Source organism: Diabrotica virgifera, chromosome 9 (assembly GCF_917563875.1).
Source record: "Diabrotica virgifera virgifera chromosome 9, PGI_DIABVI_V3a".
In the NCBI taxonomy this organism is placed as follows: Eukaryota; Metazoa; Arthropoda; class Insecta; order Coleoptera; family Chrysomelidae; genus Diabrotica; species Diabrotica virgifera.
The window spans coordinates 39741397-39762711 of record NC_065451.1 but is presented as its reverse complement, the minus strand read 5'-3'; the positions used below and the strand labels follow the sequence as shown (position 1 = coordinate 39762711).

Sequence of the window (21315 nt, the reverse complement as noted above, 5' to 3'; positions counted from 1 at the left end):
ATAGCAAACCCTGCAGTTCTCTACTCAGTTCAAAAACTGGTCCGAGTTTACTATGGACTGTCCAAGTCCAGTTTACAAAATGTATAGTTAAGGAGAACAAACATAGGCAGCCACAAGAAAATAAATCCGCACGTAGCTGTTGCCCAAAGTTGTGAAGTCTTTTTCTATATATTTTTGATGTCGTCCATGGAGTTGAAAATCCTTGACTACGATTGTTCACGTCATAAAAATTCAATAAATATCTTTTCGTTAGTATTGGCAGAGGCGTTTGAATTTCACTTATTTCTGTACTTCCTTTTGCATGATTATCATTCGATTTTTTAAACATACAGCAGATACTAACGAAATATTAAAAAAATCTTGGTAAGTATCTACTCCTTGAATGTTTTGAACAAAACTTGAAAAACCTGAAACTAGTTACAAAAAAATAAAACAAAAACACAAAAAACATTTAATATTAACAATACTTTAGGGAGTACATTACTCCATTTACACATTAGATCAAGATTTGGAATAATATTCGCCAATGTCTTTTTTCTAAATTCAAAGGCTGTTTCAAAATCTGATGAGGTTTTACATGTTCTCAATAATTAAAAAATCCACTTATATGTATCCAGACACTGTAATGGCGCTGCTTCTGCTCTTAACCTGAAAAAAAAATAGAATTTAGAGTAAATCAACATCTATATGTTTCAAAATAATATTAAAAAATAAAGATTATAGTTCGGGGTCCCAGGCCCATTTCCACTATTTATTATTAACAAGTTAATTTTTCTTAAGTAGCTTCATTTTGACGAGACGCCCAACTTATGTCCTTACAACAATTTTTGTTTGTGGTAGCTAACAGGGGTAGCGGGGATGAAATATGTTGATTTGACGATTCTCAAAAACTTATTACTAACTATTTTTGTTAATTCTCAAGATAATCTCAATTAGCTGAAAAATTGTTTGTCCTACAAAATGCAAGGTCCTATCAAAGAGTCCTTCCTTTCCAATGTGTATCATCAACGAAGTCATGAAAACTAATTACTAACCATCTGATTTTTTTTCTGTTGATTAGTTAATGTTTATATAATTTAACACCCACATTGTCTTACAAATTATGTGGTATGTTGTCCTGGTCCTACGTTCAAAAGTTGTTAATACCAATACCACAAGATCATTCTTTGTTATTAGTACTGTACTGTAGAACAAATGTATCCTTGCTTTTTGTAGGATAAATATTTTTTGGAATAATTTAGATAATCATCTTGAGAATTAAAAAATACAGTTAGTTCATTCCTGCTACCCCTGTTAGCTACCACAAACGAAAATTTTCTTAGAGTAAATTGTTGGGCGTCTCATCGAATCGAAGCTATTCACGAAGATTCAATCTTGATAGTAATAATTATTTTTACGTAAGGTATTTTCACTACAACTTTTAAATGTAGGACCAGGATAACGTACCAAGCAATTTGTGGGACAGTGTGTGCTACATTATATAAATATTAACTAATCAACATAAAAAATCAGATAGCTAGTAATTATTATCATGACCTCGTTAATGATACACATTGAAAAGAGGGGACTCTTTGGTAAGACCTTGCATTTTGTAGGACAAATATTTTTTCGGCTATTTGAGAGAATTATCTTGAGAATTAACAAAAATAACCCAGTTAGTAATAAATTTTTGAGAATCGTCAAATCAACATAATATGGACGGCGTTATGCATAACTCGACCAAGCGCCAAAACATAGTTTTGAGATAAACGGCTTCAAAGTTTTTCGTTTCTGGGTTGCTTAATGGTCGCTTAATGGTAAGTGGATTAATGTCGCTTGATTTAATGTTGTTTTTCTTAGTAACCGTTAACGTGACAATAACAGGGATTTTTTCCAAGATAGTTTAACCCTGTAAGCGCGCATGATGCTCTCAAGCAACATTGACTTCAAACTTTCCATATACGTCGAATTTTACCACAGTAGGACGGTGTGGTATCCAAGCGACAACCGTTCGTCTATGATTCTGGCATGTGCGCCACCTGTATTACAATTTTTTAACTTAGTAAGCATCATTTCGAGTGTGAGGTTTCAATGGAAGTGTTGTAGTGCCGACGTTGCTAGTTAAATATAAACAAATCGGTAAGTAAAAACACGTATTTTGCTGTAATATTTTTAGAATATATTTAGGAAAGGTTTATTTATAATCTAAAACATACATCTACTTTGTACTTTGCCTAAAGTAGTTTTAGCAAAAACTTTGCCTAAAAAGTATGTTGCTTAGAATCAACGTTGACGCTAAGTGGTAATGGTAAAAACTAAGCTAAATTTTCTTTTCAGAAATATGAACATCCCTCCTGTTACGTTTTATGAAAAAAAAACCAGCTACATACATAGTTCCTGTTAGAGCAGATGTATCAGATACAGAGAGTATATCCGATGATAAGGACATCGAAAGTAAGCATTTGAATGAGTGTTTAGTTGCAGATTCGGGAGATGAATATGATGAAATACAAATAGGTAGCTAAAAATAGGTAGCTACAAATAGGTAGCTAAAAGTATAACCAATGCCTTTAAAAAAATTTAAAATGGACATAGCTGAATCTTTTCACCAGACAGGTAAAATAAAAAAGAAGGGGCGGCCTTCACTGAACGAGACGGTCGAAAAAATTGTAACTCCTACGAAAAGTCGACCACATGACATCACTAGGAAAGACAACGTGGGACACTGGCCCATCTATGGACCAAAAGGAAGATGCCGCTTTTGCAAGAATGGCTACATGACAATTATGTGTCAAAAATGTGACATGAGATTATGTTTTACACCGGGCAAGAATTGTTTCTTTAATTTCCATAACTCTCCATAAATTTTTATCTTTGTTTTTCTTGTAACTGTGTAAGTAATAAAGTTCATGTTTGCTTATTTTTGTAGCTTTTTTACATATTGTAAGCCCTAAAAAAATTACTTTTGTTGATGGTGATTCCTCGTTTGCACAATGCAAAAATTTTAACCTCAAACTGATACTGTTGCTTTGGAGCAACGTTCTCATTATATACCACTAATGGACAATGTTACTTGAGGGCAACGTTTTCAAACTCCACTTTTTATACAAAAATTGCATATACCAACCCCACCGATATGTTCATAGCCGCTTAAAAAACGCCCACACAAATTTTTAGAATTTTATTTCAATGAATTTAATGTGTGACGGTTACAGGGTTAAGCTATGTGTCACCAGAATCCGCTGTTATCTCGATATTAAAGAAATCGCGCTTGGTCGAGTTATGCATAACGCTGTCCATATGTTGATTCATTTTGAATAGCTTCAATTTGATGAGAGGCCCAACTTTTGTCCTACAACAATTTTTGTTTGTGATAGCTAACAGGGGTAGCATGAAAATATTTCACCCCTGCTACCCCTGTTAGCTACCACAAACAAAAATTGTTGTAAGGACAACTGTTGTTGAGTGAGAAACATGAACCATTGCCTATATCAAGCCAATATAAATCAGGAGAGTTTTATAAAAATTCTGAAGTGCTTTCTTATGAGTTTTATGTTAAGGATAGTAATAAAAAAGAAGGTTAATTACAATATTTTATATTTTTCAATTTTCACTTCAAATTTTTTCTTGGAAATAATATGACATATCAAAAAAATGAAATAAATCACATAACGAGTATGAAGTGAAAATCGAAACAGCAAAATTGAATGTATTTTTGAACTGATTTAAATGTACAACATTTATGAGATTTTTGTAAAAAATGAAGGAATTAGAATTAAGATGGAATATACACTGCTACACTACATGGAAATGAAAACGGAATTTCAGAGAGAATGATCACAAACTTATTAGACAAAGTAAACTGAAGAAATGTTTTGTTCCAGGGATGTGAAGTTTGATAGAACATTAATTATGATGAAATCACTATGACTAATATGGTGGAGAAAACAAGTAAGAAAAGTTAAATAATTTTTTTTTGTTTAAAGTAATTTTGTTAATAAATACATATCGCTCCATTTATGGAACGACATATATTTTAGACAACATAAAAATAGTTAATAATGTAACCTATTTTTATGTGCAAGATCATCAGAACATTTACATAACATTACCAACAGAAAAAGTTTTAACAAAATAATAAAAAAATGCTATATTTTTCTGAAGAAGAAATACAAAAGTAGTTCATTCTAAAGTTTGTCAATCCAAGAGAAAGTACCATCATACCAATCTACTTCTAGTTAACTATCGTGCCTCGTGACATCAAACCATAATAAAAGCATTTAATTTGTTTGCAAAGTTAAAATAATATAATTAACTAAAAAAAACAATAATCTTTACATCACGATATTGACATAATGTTGATTTTTGAGATATAACGTTCTTCTCTAAATGGAGTGATATAGTTATTGTAAGGAGACATAACATTTAGTAACTAAGACTATATTATAGATAACACAGGCCTACAGAAAAAAAAATTTGTTTTGGTGCCGTGAATCTTTAAACTGATTTTTACTATATTAGGGGCGATAAATCGAAATATGGATTTCGTTTTTTTGTATCAGCTCTAGTTTTATGGATATGACAAATTCCGAAATTAGAGTTTTAATATTTGAGATAATGAAGAGTATGCTATTCAAAGGAATATACATTGTTAATTAAACTTATTCCTCAGTATATATTTGTTGTTCTCACTGTATTATGCCTTATTTATGGAAGAAATAATACTTTAATGTCGTTATATTACTATTTTATAAGGAAATAAAACAGCTTGAAGAGTATTTTTAACGCTGTGTCTAGGTACACGCTAACGTGTACGCAAATAAAAAAGTTAGGTACACGCGAATTAAACTTCATCAAGCCAGTGACGTCATTATTTAGCGTGCACAGTGACTGTATATTTTGGTACACGCTATTTTGATATGTATAGTGTTTGTTTGATAGAAAAATATTTGTTAAGGGAAGGGAAGCAGAACTATTCATATTATGTTTCAAACTTAATTATAAATCAATGCATATTTATATTATAAAAGTATACCTATTTTCAGGTTAGCAAAATAAATAATGTATTTAGTTGACATGACATGTACAAAATATTAAAATAATTTTTATACGTAAGTTAATTATTATAATCAACTATTATAAATGGGAAATAAGCCACAATTTAACTAAAAAAATGATTTGATTAACGTTTCGACGTCCAAATTGGAGGTAGTTGTCAAAATACAAAAATTATTCAGATTAATTATTGGTTTAATTTAATAGTTATTAATAGTAATTAATAATTATATTAATTTAGTAGTCTCTTATATTTTTCATACTGTTTTAAAATGTTGTTAAACTGATTAAAAGAACTACCTAAATACTTGTCCACACTCCATAATTAATTTAAAAATAAACACTAAACAAATAAATAAAAAATAATAAATCTCTTTACTAACCAATATTAAAGTGTAAATATAACGCGATTAAACAAATTCTAACACTCTGACTCTCTGATACTCGCGGTATATACCTACTTACCACAGCATACACGTGGCTAAGTTAGCGTGTATGTAAAAAACCAGTAACAGTGCACGCTAAATAGTGACGTCACTGACTTGATGACATTTCGCGTGTACCTAACTTTTTTATTTGCGTACACGTTAGCGTGTACCTAGACACAGCGTATTTTTAAACTTTTAAAATGATACATTTACCACTTGTAAACCCATTCAGCATCCACCTAATAATGGCTCATAGCCCATGGGCCATCCTTCGCCTACATAGAAAGGAAGCTGTCCCAGATAAGTATGGAAAAACTTAAAGCTGGAATATTTGATGGAGCACAGGTCAGACTTCTTACAAAGGATCCGGCTTTTGTGGGGTCAATGAATGAGGAAGAGAAAAAAGCTCGGTTTTCATTTGTGGATATTATGAAAAGTTTTCTGGGAAATCACAAAAGTGAAAACTATGCTGAGCTGGTAAACCGTTTGCTGAATAACTTCCAATCACTTGGATGGAATATGAGCATCAAAGTCAACTATTTTCACAGCCACCTGGTCCGTTTCCCTGAAAACTTAGGTGACACAAGTGAGGAGCAAGGTGAGAGACTTCACCTAGAGATAAAAACTATTGAGGACCGCTACCAAGGAAGATGGACACCCATATGGTGGCAGATTTTTGCTGGGGTTTTAAGAGAGGCTGTTTAAAAGTTTATTCCAGGAAATCAACGCAAGCGAAGCTTTCGTTACGTGAAGTAAAGTTTTTTTCTATTTTGTTAGTTTTTTCTCAAAATTAATTGTATATCTGTTTCATTGTACAAAAGGTTTTATTGTAGTTAAATGGCTTAATTCGCAGACGACATAGTTTTGTTCTCTGACAACCTCAACAAGATAATATGTGCAATGCTACATGAACTTCAGTTAGTGTGTGCCAGTGTAGGTCTTAAAATAAACAACTCCAAAATAAAATTCATGACAAACCTATTTTACCTAGCGGAAATATCAATATTGGGGACAACAAAGTACAGCTAGAGGAAAAATACATATACTTTGGACACGAAATAAAGATCACAAGAGACAACCCAACATGCGAACTACAAAGAAGAATAAACCTAGCATGGGCAGCCTATGGAAAACTCAAAGACATCTTTAAAAGCGATATACCAATTTCTTTAAAACGCAAAACATGTGACCAATATGTGTTGCCTGTGGTGACTTATGGTGCCGAAACTTTGACATTGACAGCTACAACTTCTAAAATGCTGCAAACAGCTCAGAGGAAAATGAAAAGGTCAATGCTGAGTATGTCGCTTCTTGACCGAGTTGGAGATTAAGAATTAAGACTAAGAACATGAGTTACCGATGTAATTTCCCGAATTGCCACCCTCAAGTGCAACTGGGCCGTGTACATCGCCCGAATCAGGGATGGGAAGTGGACGAAGAGATTACTTGAGTGGAGGCTGAGATTAGACAAAAGTAGTAGAGGAAGACCCCCTACTCGTTTGACGGACGATCTCAAAAAAATGTCAAGAAATTGGATGCAAAGTGCTCAAAATGGAGCAAAATGGACAAAAATGAGGGAGGCCTATGTCCAGCAGTGGACGCAAAGGGCTGGACGTTGATAATGAAATGACTTAAAATATACGTATTTTTTAATTGTGTGGTTTTTATTTCAATTTAGTATATCCATATCAGCATATTCGTATTTTAATGCATAAAAGCTGGCATGACCTACGTTATCTTGAAAACTAGAGCTGATAGCGCAAAACTAAAGCCATATTCGGAATCAGCACCCCAAATATACCTAAAATCAGCTCTAAGCACTTTGGCACCAAAAACACTGTAGGCCTGTGTAATTTATGGCACGAGATTAGGATACAAATAGACACAAAGATATTAGAAGTATCTTTAGGAAACCATTTTATAAATGTTATAAATATACAACAAAAAATAAAAAAGTGTTTGATAATGGATAATGATAAAGGAATTTTTCTCATTTTGTACCAATTCTTAACTCTAATTTAAACACTACAAATCTGGAACTATCCTTAACATATGAAACATCGTTGTTGTCAGTTGATACTCAGATATTTCAGATCGGGTAACTAAGGTAACATTTGAAGGTTATAAATATTTGCAAGTATTAATCTAGGGTGCTCTGTAAAAAAGTGTATGTCAATTTAGTCAACTTTTCAGGAGAAGCAAAAAAACGATAATTAACTGGCATATCTAGTACCAATTTTATCCACAGCCAAATAATTTTATTTATTTTATATTACCACATTGACTTGTTTTATTGATACCAAGGTAAAGATATAGTCCTATATCTGGACCTCGGAGGTAAACTACACTGTCATTTTGTACAACTATGTTTAGGGTGTTTATAACAAAGTTAAGAAATTTTTTTAAATTACCAAAATTGAATTTATTATTTGTTTGTTACCACGTTAACTGCCAAATAATATATTGAAAAAATGCCTACAGGCCAAGACATTTTGTCATAGCAGTTTCGTCAATACACAGCAGTCTCTAGGGACTGCGATGGCGCTTAACGTATTAAATTAATTAAAACAGCATAATCTAATAACGCAAAGAATTAGAATTTATAATGGTGGAGATTATGGTAAAAATGAAGGAATTTTAATTAAGATGGAATATACAATGCTATACAGTGGTGCGCCTGCTATTAGCCCGCCACCTGCCACATGGGGTGCTACCAGCACACCATAACACATTTTCATCAAATATTTCATATTTCAAGTTTGTTAACCGTGCTGTGTGTCATAGTAGCTTTCTATAATATTATATAGCATAGATATGTTTGCGTTTGAAGTGGATATTTAGTGTCATTCTGAACTTGTAGCTCTAAAGTCGAATCGGGGTGTCATTATCTGCAGTATCTGCAAGTTTTAAATTTTTTTTGTGTTTTTGATAAACAGGTCAGATTTACATTTTTTTATTGTAATAACTGATTTAAATTATTAATATAGTCTCTATGCTCAATAAATTTTAATTTTTTTAGATATTTTACTTCACTTCATTTATTATGGGTTGGTACTCACTAATTTGCTTTTAACACCTTTTTAATTTTATTTTTTAACTTTTATAATATATTAGTAGCTAATAAGTTAATAAAACATGTTTTTATATACTTGTGTAACTCAACACATTATTTTGTTTATAAACAAGTAGATCACAGAAAATTTTTAAGGGGTGCTGTGAGCACCCCATGTGGCAGTTGACGCCTTGCAAAGCCACGTGGCAGTTGACGCCTTGCAAAGCCACATGGCAGGTGCTAGGTTAACAGACAAAATAGTGCAAAAGATGAAAAAAATTGTGAAGTAAAAAAATATGAAACTAGTAGAGGTGGAAGTTATCGACATAAACATATAAATTAACATTGTCTGTGACAGGAGTATTTTATAAAATTCTCCTGTCACAGTGACAGTTGTCGTACCCCTCTGATACGTCTAAAGGTGGGAAACTATGTAATGTAATATTAATTCACAAGTCTATATCAATAATTTCCACCTCTACTAGTTTCATCTCTTTTATTTCACAATGTATTAATATTTTCTATCTTTTGCATTATTTTGTCGGTTATTATTGTGCTCATCACTGTCATGGAAATGAAAACGGAATTCAGAGAGAATGAGCAAAAGCTTATTAGACGAAGTAAGGACCAAATTTACTGAGAGTAATTTACTAAGAGAGTTATGGGGTAAGCAATTCTATGCTCAGCATATCACACCTCTGCTCAAACAGTGTCATAAGTCAAAAAAGCAAAGTATAGAGAAAACAACATTTAAAATTTGTGCTAGAACTTTTCCAGGTTTTAATTTAAAAACTGTTAAAATTAGTATGTATTAATATTTATGTCAATTACAAAGATTTTTGAAGCTCTACAAAATACTGTATTAATTCTGCTAAAAATATTTAAAAATAATTTTGAGTTGTTACGCTATACAGAAAAAATAAAGAAAAATTATGAAATATTATTTATTAAAAGTGGCTCTTGCAGTACAGAATATGTATATCATTATTATTATCTGGTTAACCTTCCGATGACCAACCTTTTTTTGTTACACGGATGACCAAGGAGGGGGAAAAATGACCCCAGGTCAAAAATGACAATTAACAAAAAAAAAGTTTTTTTATGGCATGAAATTTGTCATTCAGCCAGTCACAACATGAGTATTAGTGTCATGTGTAGTGTGTATGTTGAGTAAGTGTCTTGTTACTTTGCGAAGTCTACGTCATTAGCGTAAAACTACTTGGAATTACACATAATAGACGGAATTTTAAACATCAACTTCAGAATATATTTTTTATTCGTAAAATATAGGGAATTTTTTTTATTTCAAAATATGAGGATATCTAGAATGATATTGTAAGTCAAATAAAAAAATAATGAGTTAAAAATTGAAAATACTTTTGAGAGAGAGAGAGACATACAATGTACCAAAAGGCCATCGACCGAAGTCTTTCAGCCAATTTACACAATTAATAGACATTAATACAGTATATGTTTTTTGTTAATATTAATACAATACAATAATTAAAAAAAAATATTTGTATGTGGCGGTAATCAAAATATCACTGACAATTAGTTACAATACAGATGATGATTTAAATAGAGTTGTTAATTGTCTTGATGTGTAGCAGATTTCTTCAAAAAGAGTTCTTCCTGGACATCTACAGGCACTGTCCTCTGGTATCATCACAATGTGGGGCTCAATCAAATTTTTGTTATGTTCATTAATAAAGAGCTATTTAAACAGCTTATTGAGTCTCTCATTAATAGGTTCAATTCCAGTTTTCTCGTACAGCATTCTGTTGGATGGATTATGAAGTGGATTATCAGGATGGCGCATTCTAGTAATTTGTCGAAGGCTAGTTGTTTCAGCCACTTTTATAATATTTTTGGCAGGACCTTTAGAATTATAGAAAATTGCAGAACCATACTCCAGCATGGGCCTGCAAATCATTTTATAAATATTGGCTGCTGTTTCAATCGTAACTTTCTCATTCTTATATGTTAAACTTCTGAAGTGTTTTGCTCTAGTTATAATTTTCCTTTTTATAACTGCTGTGTGGTGGTTGAACTTCAATTTGTTATCTATTTCTATTCCCAAATACTTAACAGTTTGGGAGGGTTTAATAATATTGTCGCAATGTTTACAGTCGGTGAGTGATCTTGGATTCTATGGTTAAATATTATTAGTCTTGTTTTAGAAGGATTTATTGTTAATCTCCATTTATTCATCCAAGATATTGTGTCATCCACCTGCCTCTGCAATAAGTCCATTGTCTTTATTAAATTTTTTCCATATGATATCACTGCAGTGTCATCAGCAAATTGTAGCTAATTAGTATTGGTTAGTCTATTGTCGCATATGTCACTGCAATAGAGATTATACAATAGAGGGGAGAGTGGTGAACCTTGTGGAACTCCTTGTTGCACTGAAAATGAGTGGGAATATGTTTCATTGATCTTAACTATACACCTGCGTATTCTAAGAAATTCGTCAATAATCCATATTAGAGAAGGGGAGCATTTCATTCTGTGAAGTTTATATAACAATCCTCTATGCCAAACGGAGTCAAAAGCCTTTTTGATGTCCAAGAAAACTCCAGCGGCCTTTAGTCCTTGCAACTTGCTGCCTGTATATTGGATGTTACTATTGAAAAAGGATTGTAGATGATTTTTCTCTAATAGCCTAATAAAATAAAAAAAAATTAAAATGTAAATTCGTACAGGTTAAAACAAATTTTATATTAAAGTTTAGGTGGGTAGAAAAGATATTTTTGAGAAAGTATCCAAATCATACAAGGGGATCATTGTTTAAATAATTAAAAAGGGGTCATTTTTGCAACAAAAATCCTTTTTTAATTGCTGAGGTAATTCACTTAGTAATGAAGGTCTACGGGATTTTTTCTGCAAAGCTAAATCTTTCATATAAGACTTACTAAATTAAATTTGACCCCCTATTTATATAAATAATTGTATATAAAACTTTAAAAACAAATTTTGCAAAAAAATATTTTTAGCGTTTTAAATAAGCACTATAAAATATCTTATTTTACAGACTAAGTTGCGGTATGTTACTAGTATTAAGCAAAAAAAAATTGGTCGAAAAATATTTAATATTTTTGGTGATATTGAATTTGTTTATTAAATGTTACTATATTTTCAATTGCAAAAATGCGGTTGTTGCCAAAGAACTATTCTCCTGCTTAAGATCTCAATATTTTTATTTTTATGTATATTTTCGATAAATGTATTGATAAATTCAAATTTCAATTAAACTCCCCCCTAAAATGGCATTTGAAAATTATTCAAATTTGTTTATAATTTGTTTTTTTTAATAACGTCGCGGGGATTAAGTATTTTGAAATGCCGTTTCGATAATTGGGTTTCTGGGAATTTTTTACTAATTAACAAAATTTTTTGTTTCTTCTTCTTTTTTTTTTCTTGGAGTTATATTACTACCCTTTTAGGGTTAAATTTTATTAAGAATGTCAAATCTCTGAGTTGTAGATTCTAGACCTAAAAATATTAAGATTTAACTAAAATCTCTTAAATAAAATGTATCTACTTACTGAGGTACAGGGTGTTTTATTTAAAAATTATTGTTACCAAGTACTTTAAAACTATTTGACGTATCCTTATCATACTTAACAGAAAGTGTGGCTATTACTACATATAGTGTGACATACTAAATTGTGTTTAATAAATGTTTCTAGCTAGTGCCATAGGCATACGGCAGGGGATAGTGAATGATTGACCCTTTCCAAATTCTACGCCACTGAGTGAATTACTATTTTAGTGAAATTTTTCGATTCTCCAATACTTTGTATGTAAAAAACTTTATTGGTATCGATAAAGTCATCAGTTTGAGAGATATTGGAAGTTTAAAATGAATGAATTAATGAATCAAATAACTATGCCGTTTCATTTTTAACGAGAAATATCTCGAAAACTATTGACTTAATCGTTACCACTAAAGAGTATATTATTTACATAGAAAGTATTGGAGAATCGAAAAATTTTGCTAAAATAGTAATTCCCTTAGTGGCGTAGAATTTGGGAAGGGTCAACATTTAACTATCCCCTGCTGTACGCCTCTGGTAATAGCTAGAAACTTTTGTTTATCACAATTTAGTAGACTTTACAGTACTCACACTTTCTGCCAAGTATGATAAGGATACGTTAAATAGTTTGAAAGTACTTGGTAAAAATAATTTTTAAATTTTTAAATAAAATACCCTATAACTCAGTAAGTAGCCACATTTTATAAAATGATTTTAGACCAATCTTAATATTTTTTGGTCTAGAATCTACAACTTAGAGATTTGACATTCTTAATGAAACTTAACTCTAAAAGGGCCCGTAGTAATATAACTCCAAGAAAAAAAAAGAAGAGGAAAAAAGACAAAAAAATTTGTTAATTAGTAAAAAGATCCCAGGAATCCAATTATCGAAACGGCATTTCAAAATATTTAATCCCCGCGACGTTATTAAAAAACAAATTATAAACAAATTTGAATAATTTTCAAATGCCATTTTAGGGAGAAATTTAATTGAAATTTGAATGTATCAATACATTTATCGAACATAAACATAAAAATAAATATAATAAGATTTAATACAGATGAATATTTATTTGGCAACAACCGCATTTTTGAAATTGAAAATAGAGTAACATTTAATAAACAAATTCAATATCTTAAAAAATATTAAATATTTTTGGACCAATTTTTTTTTTAAATACTGATAACATAGAGCAATTTCTCCTGTAAAATAAGATATTTTATAGTGCTTATTTAAAACGCTAAAAATAATTTTTTGCATATTTGTTTTTAAAGCTTTATGTATAATTATTTAAATAAATAGGGGGTCAAATTTAATTTAGTAAGTCTTATGTAAAAGATTTACCTTTCAACTTTACAGAAAACAATAGTATAGATCTTCATTGGTAATTGAATGACCTCAGCAATTAAAAAAGGATTTTTGTTGCAAAAATGACCCCTTTTTAATTATTTAAACAATGATCCCCTTGTATGATTTGGATACTTTCTTAAAAATATCTTTTGTACCCACCTAAACTTTCGATATAAAATTTGTTTCAACCTGTACGAATTTACATTTTGATTTACATATAGCGTAATTTTATTTTACTAGACTATAAATCCAAACTGGTGTGCTGGAATATGTTGGTTTAATTCATTATATTAATCTTCCTTGGATAATTTTCTCAAATTTTTTTCCAATTACTGGGAGAAGGGTGATTGGATGGTAATTTTGGGGTAGTTGATGGTTAGTGTAAGGTTTAGGGATTAACTATTACAATGCCTCTCTTCCACTTAATGGAGAAATGCCTGCCACAAGGTGGTACAATAATGATTTATCAAAAAAAAAAAGTATTTGAAAGCAAAGCATGGACAGTAGGCAAATTAGAATGAAGAGCAAAACAAAGCAAATTAGAATGAAGAGCAAATTTCGGAGAGTAGGAACACAAGCCTATTAGACAAAGTAAGCTGAATAACGTTTTAAGCACCATATCACTCGTTTTTAAGAAACTGGAAAGTTTTAAAATTATATCAATGGCAAACTGAAACATTTCAAGAGTTAGTAATAAAGTTTGTAAATACAAATTACAAACTGTATTACTCACCCTTAAAATGTATAAACTCGCCATTATCACAATTTTAAAACTTTTTCTTCGACTTCTCAAAAACAAACAATGTGGCACTTACAACGTTATTCGGAAGACCCATTCTATTTATAGTCGATTCGCTAATCTGTGACACAACTGCCTATACTACAATCACAATAAAGATGCACTAGAAATAAACAAGCACGAGAAGCACTCCCAAATCATGATTTGGGAGTGCTCCTCGAACATTCAACGTGTCTTGGTTTGTTTATTTCTATATAGTGCATTTTTATTGTGACTGTAGTGTAGACAGTTGTGTCCAGGGGCGGTTTCTCCATTGGTTCCCTTGTGCAGTGAACACCCAATCAAATTTCATTAAAATACATATTTTTAAAAATCTCATAAATATCATTAAAATATTTTTTCTTAAATCTCATAAATATCATAGTATCATTAAAATATAACTGTATTTATTAATCACATAATTTATTTGCACAACACCGCTACGCTAGATGCACGTGGTAGGTGCAGAATTCAAATTGAACCCAGCCACTATACAGTAACCCTATAGATGAACAAGAGCTCTTAAATCTGTGAACCAGCGATTCTCCTATCTTAAAACATTGTGGGTTTGTGCACTGCACACAGAGACCGGGGCGGAGGGTTTCCATGTACAGTTTGGCATTTTCTATTGTGTGAATTTATTAAATACAATATTGGTAGGTAGTTTTGTTAGGATGGAGCCTTATTCAGTGCAGTTTATAAAAGATAATGCAAATAGTTTTGAAAATTGACTTCTTATAAAAAGAATGGACTAACTTGGCCGGAGATAAACTTGGTACAAGAATGTGCAATGAGAAACAAAAAGTTTAAACATTGTTTTAAAGTTGAACAATATAGAAAAACTTCGTGATTATGCGGGTGTGATAAACTACATTCTTTATTTTGTTTTCCATGTTTAGTGTTTTCAAAGAATAAAACTATAATTTCAATCTCGGTCTTTGGATTCCGTTAAAATAAACGGATTTTTAAACAGTTTTGACAAAGCCATTACAATATTCGTAACTTCTGCGTCCACCTTCACCACCGAAGAAGCGCCATCATTCAGTAGGTATCATATTCTGCACAAAACAAAAAAAGTGTGTGACATCCTGACTAATCGGGTCAAAGATAGGTTTCATTTTGCAGAACATCTTTTGGCGAGGCCCCAAAAATTTTTCGCTTATTCACCGTTTGTATAATTACATTCTTTAATTGAACACCCTCCTTAAATTACCACGAGCCGCCACTGGTTGTGTCTCAGATTAGCGAATCAACTATACCAAGAGAGTTATGGGGGAAGCAATTCTGTGGAAAGATGGAAAGTTTACATACCTGGGAGCAGAAATAGAAGATGGAGAAACAAGTAAGAGAATATCACAGTCAAACACAGCTTGTTTTGCCCTCTCTCATATATTTCGGTCTAAAAGTGTCCACAGAAATATAAAGATGAGAATCTATAAAATGTTAACTAGACCAATAGCATGCTATGGCAGTGAAGCATGGGTCGCGAAAGAAACATCCATAAACAAATTCGACACATTCGAAAGGAAAGTACTGAGGAGAATACTAGGACCTGTGAGGGAAACGGAATCTTCAGAAGCAGATACAACAATGATCAACTTTATAAGGAAACACCCCTGTCAGACTTCATTAGAATACAACGATTTTAATGGGCTGGACATGTGATAAGAATGGGAGAGGATAGGCTGCCAAAAAGAGCACTGAACACTAGAATGCACGGAAAGAGACTGGTTGGAAAGCCAGGAAAGCGCTGTGAAGACAAAATAAACAGGACACACAAGCCCTTTTAGAAGTCCATGTATGGAGAAGAGCAGCCATAGACAAATGAGGGTGGAGGCAAAATATAAAGGAAGCCAAGGCTCAATTTGGGCTGTAGTGCCGTAGAAGAATTCTATGCTCAGGATATGCTTCAAATAGAACACAAACTAAAGCAAATAAAGGAGAAACACATGTGGAATAGCTGTTGATGATGATGATGGAGAAATAGAAACAAAAAGCCTCACATGATAAAAAAAACATTGAATTTGGCTACAATAACTTGCAATAATTCTTGCCATATATTTCGGTCTAAAAGTGTCCACCGAAATATAAAGATGAGAATCTATAAAACCATTCAACCAATAACACGCTATGGCAGTAAAGCATGGGTCCTGAAAGAAACATACAAAAACAAACGCCGCACATTCAAAAAGAAAGTACTGATGAGAATACTAGGACCTGTGAGGGAAACAGAATCTTCAGAAGCCGACACAACAATGAGCTTTATCAACTTTATAAGGAAACACCCCAGTCAGACTTGATTAGAATACAATGATTTTAATGGGCTGGACATGTGATAAGAATGGGAGAGGATAGGGTGCCAAAAAGAGCACTGAACACTAGAATGCAGGGAAAGAGACTGGTTGGAAAGCCAAGAAAGTGCTGTGAAGACAAAATAAACAGGACGCCCTAGCTCTTTTAGGAGTCCATGTATGGAGAATAGCAGCCATAGACAAATGAGGGTGGAGGCAAAATATAAAGGAAGCCAAGGCTCAAGTGGCTTTTGGGCTGTAGTGCCGTAGAAGAATTATATGCTCAGGATATGCTTCAAATAGAACACAAACTAAAGCAAATAAAGGAGAAACACCTGTGGAATAGCTGTTGATGATGATGATGGAGAAATGGAAACAAAAAGCCCACATGATAAAAACATCGAATTTGGCTACAATAACTTGCAATAATTCTTGCTATATATTTTGGTCTAAAAGTGTCCACCGAAATATAAAGATGAGAATCTATAAAACCTTAATTCAACCAATACCATGCTATGGCAGTGAAGCATGGGTCCTGAAAGAAACATACAAAAACAAACTCGCACATTCAAAAAGAAAGTACTGATGAGAATGCTAGGACCTGTGAGGGAAACGGAATCTTCAGAAGCTGATACAACAATGAGCTTTATCAATTATCAACTTTATAAGGAAACACCCCAGTCAGACTTGATTAGAATACAACGATTTTAATGGGCTGGACATGTGATAAGAATGGGAGAGGATAGGGTGCCAAAAAGAGCACTGAACACTAGAATGCAGGGAAAGAGACTGGTTGGAAAGCCAAGAAAGAGCTGTAAAGACAAAATAAACAGGACGCACAAGCCCTTTTAGGAGTCCATGTATGGAGAAGAGCAGCCATAGACAAATGAGGGTGGAGGCAAAAAATATAAAGGAAGCCAAGGCTCAATTTGGGCTGTAGTGTCATTCTATGCTCAGGATATGCTTCAAATAGAACAAAAACTTAAAGCAAATAAAGGAGAAACACCTGTGGAATAGCTGTTGATGATGATGATGGAGAAACGGAAACGAAAAGCCTCCCATAATAAAACATCAGATTTAGCTATTATGTACTTGCAATAATTAAGCGACATTTTCTAAAAATTCCGTGACGTCACTAGTGCCATTATAATGCAGAAAGGCCGTGATGTAGATTGGATGGGAATTTTAACACTTGACCCCCAAGTTAGACTAACGTCTTGATTAACTATTCCCAAGGAAAGAATCCTGATTTAATAAATAATATAGCTGGCCTCCATGGGACCTAAATTTATTTTTACAAATACAAAGGGACTTGACAAAAATGGCGTCCAGAAGCCGTACATTTCCACAGACCGGCTTTTAGATTTTAATACTGTGTATGGTACGAAAATCTCGATGGTATATTTTTTTATTTTATATGGAAATGTATGCTACAACGGTTATTGTCTTATCTAATACATCAAGACAACAAAATATTGAACAATAGAATTGGTGAACTAAATATATTACTTACATTGTTCAGTGTAATCGACGACACAACACGTAAATATAAATTTAGTAGTTTGATTATAGATTCATTTTTTTGGGAGAATATGCCTCTGCAGATATCAAACTTTATAACTACTCACAAACAAACAAAACATACTTTCACCTCCATTAATCCTGTATGCTACAGGTGCAGAGGTGCATTTCAACTTTGAACTTTGAACTTGAACAGTTCTACTTCCGTGACGCCATCCCGCCATCGCCATCGCTGCGACTGCGCATGATAATCGGAAATGAGAAATCAACTGAAATCAGGGTTGCCAACTTAGTAAATTTTCTGCTAGATCTATAGGTCTTCCACTTTATCTTTGCATAACGGGCGATTTAGGCGAAGTGGACGTTAACTTTATGATGAAATCGGGCGTTAGTATGACATTTAGGAATTATTTTTTAGGTTGTTCTGAATTTATTTTCTTGTGGCATTTTTACAATTTTCACTATTTATAATGGGAAATAAGTTTTAATAAATAATAATTATTTTGTATTTTGACAACGGCACCCGATTTGGGCGTCGAAACGTTAATCAAAATCATTTTTAATAATATTGTGGCTTATTTCCCATTATAAATAGTTACAATATTTTTTAGGTAATATGAAGGACTGGGATCACACAGTTTGGTAAAGAATGGCCCATAGCTTAAACTCAGATTCCTCAGGTTAAAATAGCTCGATTTAAGCTTACTTACCTTAGTACAAAAGTTGATAATAACCGAAACAGGGTGTCAAAGTTAAAATTTTATTTTATTTATTTTTGAATATTTCCTGACAGGCATGGGACAACAACACGAAATTTGGTAAGAGGTGCTGGTACCAAGCAACGGCGGATCCAGCAACCTTGCAAGGTGGGGAGAATGAAATAAAAATTTTCTCGTGACTGGCAGGATTATTTTTAGGGATGGGCTGTTATTTTCTTATTCTTCATGTACCATGTCTTTTCAGAACGTTAGTTACCATCATAGGTATCTTAATTTTATTTATTGCCACCCTAAATCGAAAATGAAGTTATTCTTCGTTCTGGACTGCGTTTGCCTGCTATTATATCTCTTCTTGATGCTTTTTATAATCGCAGTAGTCTTGCTGAGACATTCTAGTATTGTGGATTTTCGAATCTTCTCCATCCAATAAACTCTTAAAATTTTTCTATTGCACCACATTTCGAGAGCCTCAAAGCGATTTAGATCGATTTTATTCACAGTCCAAGACTCAACACCATACAGTAAGACCGAGAATACGTAGCAACGAAGTAGTCGAATCCTTAATGCCAATTTTAGGTCTGTTACATAATACTTTGGGCATCCTTCTAAAGGCGGCTCTTATTCTGGGGGTTTTATTAAATGATCAAAGAATTCTGCCATATTTATGTTTCAGTTATTCGAATAACTGATCAGTTACAAAATTATCAGGACACAAAATCCACTATATATGTTCAATCGTAATCTCTTTCTTAAAAACAGTGTCAGTAGATACCAGGCGAGGTTTCAAGGATGGGGCAATTGACTCCATTGACCCCCCCTTAGATCCGTGCCTGGCTGGTACTATACACCCTACTAAATTATGTTAAGCAAACGTTTCTGGCTACTACCAGAGGCGTACGACGGGGGAACGTGAATGGATGACCCTTCCCAAATTCAACGCCACTGGCGTAATTTCTATTTTAGTGCAATGTTTCGATTCTCCAATACTTTCTATGTAAATAACATATGTACTCTTTATTCGTAACGATAAAACCATTAGTTTTCGAGATATTTGAAGCTAAAAACGAAGGAGCATAATATATTAATCAAAATATGTAAGTGTGCCTTTTCATTTTTAACTTCAAATATCTCGAAAACTAATGACTATCGTTACGATTAAAGAGTATGTTATTTGCATATAAAGTATTTGAGAATCTAAGAATTATGCTGAAATAGTAGTTTCATCAGTGGCGTAGAATTTGGTAGGGTCAACCATGCACTTTCCCCTGTCGTGCGCCTCTGGTATTAACCAGAAACGATTATTTAACATGATTTAGTAGGGCGTACAGTACCTAGACTTTCTGCCAAGTATCATAAGGATATGTCAAATAGTTTTATAGTACCGGGCATGATACTGTGAATAACAAGATAATATATTGCACACCCTGAGGTCGTTACGTAACTGGAGACCGGCAAATTCGGATTGGTTCGTAATCATTCGTAATATCCGATTCGTTTGAATAGTTCGCAGTTGTAAGCTAAGGGCCGGTTGTTCGAACGCTAATCAACAATGATCATTATCAAATATTTAATTACTGTCACAACTGTCAATGTCAACTTTGATTGGGTTGCTGAAAACATAATTATTGATTACAATTATGAAATTAGTTAATCAATTGTTAATAATTGTTATTAGGGATGGGAAAAACCTAACGGTTTTAACCGACAACCGGTTTTTTTACTTCGCAATAACCGGTTTTACCGGTTGTTTTTTTGGTCCCGGTTATAACCGGTTTTTCTTTTTAAAGTAAAAACCGGTTATTAGGTTTTTACGGTGATTAGGATTAGGTTAGGTATTATTTTGGATCCCAATCATAATTATTATTCTCAAGTAATTATTCCAAACAAAACCATAATTAAAATTTTATTTTATTTTATAAAATACAGAAGCAAACTGAAAGTGCAATCTTACATTAGCCAGAAACAATTATTAAGTTTTAATATAATATTTCTTTGAAAAGGTATTTGTAATCATAATATTTACATAAGAAGTGATCTGGTTGAATTAGACGCAAACATCAAACATCATCTATTTTTCACACTTAACTCTTGACATAGAAAGTGGGTGAATGACTTTTTCTGATTACCAAAAATAATGCTCTGACTATGAATATCGAATTACTGATTACGAATACGAATCCCCAAAGAATTTCCCTACGTTTTCAAAACGATACACTCACACAGGAAGTATTAAATGAGTTAAAATGTACCTATTCTACAAATGTACAAACGAGTTAAAAGTAATAGGTACATATATGTTCTTTCGATAGTACTAATTTTGATAATATTGATATCGAATCGAATGGAGTATCGCAAACTAAAGTAGTTTATAGAGTAGTTATTGTAAATGTAACTTTGTAACCTATTGGATTAAAAAAACCGAATACCGGTTTTTCCAAAAACCGGTTTTTTTGGCCGGTTATAACCGCCAGGTTAAACCGTAAGGAAAAAAATCCGGTATAACCGAAAACCGGTGATTTGTCAAAAACCGCCATCCCTAATTGTTATGTTAATTATTGATTAACTAATCTCATAATTATATTCAATTATGTGATATGTGATT

The 21315-nt window shown here is 32.6% G+C and overlaps 1 long non-coding RNA gene across 1 annotated transcript; it reads right to left on the bottom strand.

Moving 5' to 3' along the window:
- Positions 1 to 437: 437 nt before the first annotated feature.
- Positions 438 to 18218, bottom strand: LOC126892285 (uncharacterized). Its single transcript, XR_007700763.1, has 2 exons — positions 17987 to 18218; positions 438 to 648 (listed from the first exon to the last, which is right to left on the bottom strand). It is a non-coding gene; the product is annotated as an uncharacterized LOC126892285 (long non-coding RNA).
- Between the last annotated feature and the right edge of the window lie 3097 nt (positions 18219 to 21315).